Genomic DNA, 8247 nt, shown 5'->3' on the forward strand with positions numbered 1-8247 from the left:
TTCATCATTTCTGACAGTGCCCACTCTACTGTTGTTGATGAAGTTTCACTTCCACCACCAAAAATGTACTGAAAACTGTAATATAAGCTCTCTGGTTCTGTAAAGAATTGAATGAGAAGTAAAGGGTATTTGAAACTGCAAAATTTATGTAACAAATAACAGCATACTAACCAAGATGACTGATTTGAGGTTTTCGTCGTCAAACTGAAACTCAGCCTGCTCCGGAAGCCGTAAGAGCACATCAACCAGATCTTCCTCTACTTCTTCATTACACCCTTTCGCTCTTGCCCTCTTCTCTCAATGCTTCTTGATGATGTTTTCCACAATCCTGTCATTCTCCTTATGGAACTTCTCAATTTGTTTTTTTAGACCACTGAAAAGCCGAAGCACTTTCACTGAAGGAAAAAGATAAGCTAAACAGAAACCAGATACCAGCTTCGTGAGTTCTGTAATAATAGCAATGTATGTTTCTTGATCTTTGCATTTTTTACCAAACGCTGCCCTTGCTGTTATCCCATATGTCATCGAGAAAACCTTCTCACCAAGATCGAAAGGCTTCCCATTAGTTTCGTTTATCGTTTTGATGAGATTCAACACCTCGTTTTCTCTTCGTGAGTTCTGTAATAATAGCAATGTATGTTTCCTGAGACCCTCGCAGCAGTCAGCAGATCCGTCGTGCAAACTTTCCGCAGATGTCTCCAGTAGTTTCCATAAGGTACAAAGGCAATGTTTGTGAAGTCATAAATAGGGATCTAGGGAACAGCAAGAGTAGACCTGTGAGAGAAGTTGACGTCGTGAGTTTTCATGACCTCTTTGGCAACTTCGGGTGAAGAAACGATTACTGCCGAGCCTTAACCAAGCTGCAGGTGCATCAAGGGTTTCATGGCCAAGTCTCTCAGGGTCTTGTGGGGTAGAGCACTGGCAATTTGGTGCAAATTTCCTATCACAAGCAATTTCCTACAGCATGACTTCATTATTAAAATTTATCTATATTGTCACAATCAGCAAACTTTTGTTGAATGCTTACTGTTTTCTTCTGCTAAATTCCAACAATTTGAGCAGACGTTCTCTGCAAATTGCTCACTCTCCATGGTACAAAGATGTTTGTTTTCATTCACAAGCGCATGCATTTAGCCTACAAGGTTTATCAGAACCCATGTCAATTTTTTGGACTTATGGTCCTTTGACGATTCTTACATGAGAAATTGGACTGTTTGCTACAAACAATACTCCACTTATATTTTTTGTGGTTTTACGGATGTGAATGAAATCATTAACAATTCAAATCATAAGATATCATGCGAGAAAAATTAATTCCAGAAAAACAGGTACAAGTAAAATTTTCCAAATAAAGAAATGATATATATGGAGGCAGCTTTCTAGTCTAGTCAATGTTGCTGACTCTGTCTGTTGCCATAGTCGCATATTTCCAGCACCACGTTCATGCAAAGAAAAGAATTTAAGGGGTCAAGAGATTATGCACTGGTGCAATTTCCCTACAAGGGGCAGTTTCCAGGTAGCTTTATAGTGGTGTTTTTGGCCTTTTTTCTTTCAATATTCCAGCGGTGATGAACAAGAAAAAGTAAGTAAAAGAGTAGAGGAAAATCCTAGCTCCATGGAACTCAAGGAAATACCCCCTTAACTTGTTCTCCTTTTGGAAAAGAAAAAGTTGATGGGGCTATTTGCCGCAGGCAAATTATTTATAGGCTTAGAAAGAAAATTTCTTTTTAATCTAATGCTTAGGTTTCATAATCATTCTTAGATATCATATTAAAAAAAGTTATAATTGAGGTACGTGTGCCACCAAACCTATCTACCCACAGGGGTAATAATTATTTTATTTTATTCTTATAGAAAAAAAAATTAGATTTGAACTCGATATTTGAATAAAAGATATATACATACATCATTGAGTTAAATATTCAAATACAAATTTTAAGATTGCATAACTATTTATGTGTGTTTTTCTTAAACGAATTGTTTATGTAAAGTGATATCCTCGGAAAGCAAGACTATATATATGTTGAAGAGTGATTAAAACCTGGTTGAAGATTTCTGGTGCTAAGGAGATTTGGTGGGCTCATCAGTGTTTGAGAGTTAGCCGTTTCTATTTTAGTTAGACGTGAGCCTTTGGGTTGTTTTTGGTTGTAGTAAGTCTTATGTTAGCTAAACGACTGACCAATGTGTTGTTTATGCTTATGAGTTGAAACGCTTTGTTAATTGTCATTTTGTTCTTTCTTCTTCAAGTGCTTGGTGTAATAGCCATTGCAAGCTTTGGTATATGTGATGGTTTTTTTGTTATCGAATTTGTTGTTAGTTTTTTTACCAAACCTTATTTTTGGGGTTCAGTTATTTTGGTATAATTGATGTATAAATACTCCAAGTGAAATGAAAAGTTTGATGGAACTGAGCCAAAGTTTCAGATTTCTTAACTCAATCCTTCTTCCTTCTCTAGTTGATCCTTGTTTCTTCTTTCTACTATGTTCTTCATTCTTTGGTTCATTGTTCTAGAAAATTCTTTTCTGAAATTACAATCTGGTATCAAAATATTTAAGTTCTTAAGGGACCTCAAAACTCTGTATTCTCATTTTCTTTCAGTTACTTTTATCTGTGTGGATCGAGTCATGGCTTTATCAAGTTACAATGCTTCAGCACCACCAATTTTCTTTGCGAAAAATTATCTTATTTAGGCTGTTAAAATAAAGGCATTTCTCAAAGGATTTGATCTTTAAGAGGTGACTAAAGTTGGAGGAGATCCACCAGTTCAAAGGCACGCAAACCCAACATTGGCACAAATTAAGCAACATAGAGGAAGTAGCCAAAAAGTATAAAGCACTCTCTTACTTAGATTTTGTAGTTTCTGATTCAATCTTTACCAAAATAATAACTTTTGATAATCCTAAGGAGGTTTGGGATAAACTTAGGAAAGAATTTTAAGGTAGTGATCAAACTAGGCGAATCCAAATATTGAATTTGTTGAAAGAGTTTGAGGTGTTGAAAATGAAAGATGATGTGAGTGCTAAAGAGTATACTAACAAGATAATGAAAATTGTGAATCAGCTGAGGCTATTAAGAGAAGATCTGAATAAGAGAAGATCAGTGAGCAAAATCCTAGTTAGCTTTCCAGAGATATTTGAGGCTAAGAATTCTTCTATGAAAAATGCTAAAGATTTGTCAAGGATTACAGTTACTAAATTAATAAATGCTTTGATAGCTCAAGAACAGAAAAGAGCCATCAAGAGTGAGGATCTAGTTGAAAATGCTCTTGTTGCTAAAACTAAGGGATTGAAGGTTAAAGGAGGTGGTCAAAAGCAATCTGCTGCTAAGGTGAATAAAGGTGAAAACAATAAGAAAGTCAAAGGTGATAGATATCAACCTTGTCCCCATTGTAAAAGAAAAATCATACTTGTAACTATTGTTGGTATAGACCTAATGTTAAGTGTAGGTAATGTGGTCAAATCGGACATGTACAAAACGTTTGTAAAGCTAAGAAAGCTATAATTGAAGAATAGGCAGTTGTAATGGAACAAATTGAAGAAACTAAAGAGCTACTCATGCGGCATCCAATTTGACCATTAAAAGTGATGACGTCAGTGCTGACGTGGTTATGATGTGATAGCTTATTTCACGTCATCTTATTAGGGTGACGTGGTGATGACATGTCAGTATGTCAAGATGATGTGGAAATGCCATGTCACCCAAACCAATTGAAAAAATGTAGTGCCACGTGGCATTAACATGCGGACATGGCAAATGAGGGAAAAAATCTCGCCAAAATAAAAATCAGAGGGACAGAATTAAAGAAACAAGTATGGTATAGGGATGAAATTGAATAAAGATTCATTGTAGGAGAACTAAATTGAATAAAATTTATTTAGGGACTAAATTGAACTCAAAAATATAATTTTTTTTTGAATCATAAGGAAAAAATAAATATATTTAGCTCACGTTTTAGATTATTAAGTGTCTTTTCTTGTTAGTATCATTTCAATAATCCATATATTGGACTAAATAGAGCCATATATTAACTTTATGCTAATTGCTTTGAAAGATACTTTGATAGTTATAATTATAATATAAAAGAAAATATAGCAAAAACATTCTCTTTGCTAATTTGTTTTTTTATGGAAAAAGGCAACCTTTATATATATATACATATATATGCAAAACCATTTACAAAATCTTTACAAAAGGCTTGTAAAGTAATAGTATTTTGACCAATAGAGGCCCTGTATAATATATTCTAATTATAAAAGAAAGGTACCTATACAATATATGCCAATTACAAAAAAAAGCACCGGTACAATATATCCCAACTACAGAAAAAAAGCCACCTACTACATAAAAAATGGCAGCATGGCAGCATGGGAGCAACATTTACACATGGTAGCAACATTTACACAAAATTAAGTACCTAGTAACTAAAACAAGAATACCATCTAATTGTGCTAAGATGGCATATAAACCACACAATAAACCATAATATGCCATGTGCAAAGACAGTATATAAACCACACAATAAAGCACAATAAACCATCAAATTGTGTCAAGACAGCATCTAAGCCTTACAATAGCATATAAACCACAACAAATTCTAGTCATTTTTAATGCTTTCTTGAGTAGGCAAATCACCAACTGAATCTGATCTCTTGGTTAGCTTTTGTTTTGCAATTTCTTGTGGCAATATGAGCAAAATCAATATTTAGAATCACAAAAATAATGCTAAAGCAATATGAACATAATGCAAGTCACAATATTTCTCACCAATAGCTGTCTACTAGATATAAATGACCTTAAATCCTCATTGGTAGTTTCAACGACCAATTGATTTGGCTTACTAGCCAATTGAAAGATTTACAATCTTTAATTTAATGGTAGCTAGAACAACAACATTCACAACTCCAGAAATAGTAGCATTTCTCATGACATGAATAGGGACTAAATTGTTACTCACATTTATAACAGAAAATTGACTTGAAGAGGCTGTAGATATTGTGGCAAATTGGGTTTGGCATCTATAGGTTATTGTCCTCTTCCCCTTGGGGCTTGAATGCTTCAATTTTAGTCTTGGGGTAGCAACATATTGTGAACTGAAGCCATCCATAGTTACAACAACAGATTGGGTTCTTTTAATAGCCATGACTTTCTTCCTCTTGACAACATTTAATGCAATGGATCCAACAATAGCTTCACTTGGTGCACCACCAGCAGCTTCACTTGGTGCACCACCAGTAGCTTTCCTTGCTCTACTAGCAAAAGATATCCTCTTTCGACTATGACTTTTTTGAGTGCTTGTCTAACCCTAGACATGCAAATTAGAAAAAGTAACTAACTAGCAATATAAATAATAACTAAATCTAACAACAAGATACATAATAGATAATATTTACCTGCTACATTAGACAATTTGACCTATTATGTCCTTCTTGATGACAAACAGTGCATCTCATTATCCTTCCAACCCTCGATATTCTTGCTCTAAACATAATTTTTATTTATTTATATATATCTCTTTTTTTATTTATTTTATTATTATGGTATTATTTTTGTTCTTTATCTTTATCTTATTTTAATTTTCTCACATCATAGTCAAAGTTAATTAAAATGTCCACTAGACTTTGAAGCTTCAAGCTTGGTCTGGGTATTATAAACTTACTTGGGCCTTGGCAATGTTAGGTTAACACCGAGTTTAATTTGAGCAGTCATTTGGCCCAACAATTGAGCTTGTTACTGATAAACAGGCCCAATGTGATTAAAACTAAGCTAAAATGGATCAAACTAAGAAAACAAGATTAAATTCAACAAACCAAGATTAAAGCCGACGAAGATAAAGAACCCTCTAGAACCATGAAGAACAAAAAAAAAATAAAACAAAAAAATAAAGAAAAAGCACCAACTCAGTAGGGTGTGTTTGCACCCTGCCAAAGACACCTTTTTTGTGCCATACGTGAAAAATCCACGCATGGCAATGGCCTCATGATGTTGGGGATAAAAAGTGGTTGCATCCCTAACATCAAAGGGCAACTTTCTCAATTCAAAAGATCTTGGTGGCTAGCGTTCAAAGAACGAAAAAACCCTAAAAAATTTCCTACTCAATAGTCAAAGAACCTTAGAAAAACCTTAGCTACCAAAGAAAATCGATAGCTAAAAGCCTTTAAAATCAAAATCTTAGAAATTCCTAGGCTAAAAATCCTAGGAACAACAAAAGAAAAATCCTAGCTTTCTACCAGCAGCTGATACCACAATAAAAAAAACAAAAAAAGTAGCAAAAAAGAAAAAGAAAATAACTATGTGATAGGGAAGTTTTCTCTTTTTGATATTCACGAGGTTTAGCGTGTTTAGGGTTTAATGATTCCATTTTAGGTTTTCGATCAGAAAGGAAAAGTGGAGGAAGGGAGGTGACGTTTTCAACTAAAGAGAAAAGAGAAGGTGCCGCTGTCGTAATGTGCGGGTCTGAAAACCCGACAGTTAGATGTGAAAAATTTGGAAAGTCCACCAATCTTTTTATTTAGGTGCGATTGGCCACCTATTAAATTTGTTCTACCCGACGGAGTTCTAAATTGATTTTAGGTTTATTTAAAGAGCAACAAACTAGTCTACGTATTTTTTAGAGTTGGGTTCGAAAGTACAGTTACGCACAGGGAAGGAGTAGCACTCTTATAACACCCGTTCCATGAAGGGTACCATTTAATTATATGTTATCGTAAACCATTGATTTTATTTTTATGTTTCTTTAATTATTGTTTATTTATTTTACAAATAAAAAAAATTGATTTTATGGGTGTGACATGCACATGATGCAATTGTGAAATGTATGGCATAAAATCTAAATAATGTCAGACGAAAATCTTTTATTAAGGATACTTTTCGAATCCGCCCATCATGCTGGTGGGATTCGAGAATACTCTCTCACCTAGAAAAACACCCAAGAAACTCATCTTCACAAATTTACTAGGTAAATCCCATCATTGAGATAGTCATTTGCAAGTAAAACCAATATTTTTATGAATACAAATCCTAATACGAGTAAAAGCTTTTTATTAAAGATATTTCTCTGAACCCTCCCATCGTACTGGTGGGACTCAGAAGTATCTTTTCACCTATAAAATTTTTTGAAGAAACTCACCTTCGTAAGCTCTTTCAGAAAGTCCCATCATCGAAGCTTATACTCGTATATAGAATATGTCTACATGCCATACCATTTAACGGTGCAATAATGAGGCATGATGTGCCCATAAATTTCAATATTTGTTTATTAACCTTTCTACAACTCTTTTGTTATTTCTTTGAAATTTCTTTTTATTATTATTCTCTGTATGCATATATATCATGGATAAATATGTTTATTTATTATTTTTATCTAACTATATTTTATATTTCACTTCATTATGAATTTTTTTTAAAATTTAAGTATTTATCTATTTTTGCTATATAAATTTTCCTTTTTATCTAAATACTATTTTCAAATGGGCCTTCCTCATCAAAATCCTCAAATGCAGTAGCTAAAACCCTAGCAAGTGCCAACTCATCCTTCTCTTCATCACTTAACTAAGCCATATCAATTTCTTCGTCATTAAAGTCATCATGGTTGTCTGCTGCTTCTCTATCCATATTGTCATTTGCCTTACTATCTATATTGTCCTCATCTATTGAAATAAATTCAACCTTTTCATTCATTTATTTAGGCAATGTAGTAGCCTGTTGAGCATTTTGCCCATGCTTAAAATATACCAAAACAACACCCTTGCCCTCATACGGCTAATACATTTCAATTACACTTTTATCATTAAAAAGAGTGATCAAACTAGGATTACCTTCATAATGTAACCCTTTAAAAATCATACTTCAATGCCTTCACCATTTGTAACAGACTCCAATAACAGAATGTGTCTATGTCAAGGACATCCCCCAACCTCTTTTTCCCACTTCTATATGCAAATTTAGGAGTACGAATAAATGTCCCCCATGATTGAAGCAAATTTGATTTGTTTTACCTGCATAATTAGATTTAAAAACTCAATCAATAGTCATTACACACAATGGCAGCCAATAACAGAGCATCACAAAAAGAAATAAACAAATAAAATGTCAGTAGCAAACATTTTTCCCTTCAATTTGGTCTCCTTATCAATTTTAATTTTTTCCAATTTAGTCCCTTATATTATCTATTATATATCATATAATATATAAAAAAAGAATAGATATTGATATAAACTTTTGTTGATAACTTTATATAATATATACTTT

The 8247-nt window shown here is 33.5% G+C and overlaps 1 pseudogene; it reads right to left on the reverse strand.

Annotated features, from left to right (window-relative positions):
• LOC110418915 (desmethyl-deoxy-podophyllotoxin synthase-like) overlaps positions 1–2227 on the reverse strand; it is a 2569-nt pseudogene extending 342 nt beyond the window's left edge.
• Positions 2228–8247: the final 6020 nt, after the last annotated feature.

The sequence above is a fragment of the Theobroma umbraticum genome, unplaced genomic scaffold (genome assembly GCF_002168275.2).
Source record: "Theobroma umbraticum cultivar Fairchild unplaced genomic scaffold, ASM216827v3 scaffold_67.0, whole genome shotgun sequence".
Lineage (NCBI taxonomy): Eukaryota > Viridiplantae > Streptophyta > Magnoliopsida > Malvales > Malvaceae > Theobroma > Theobroma umbraticum.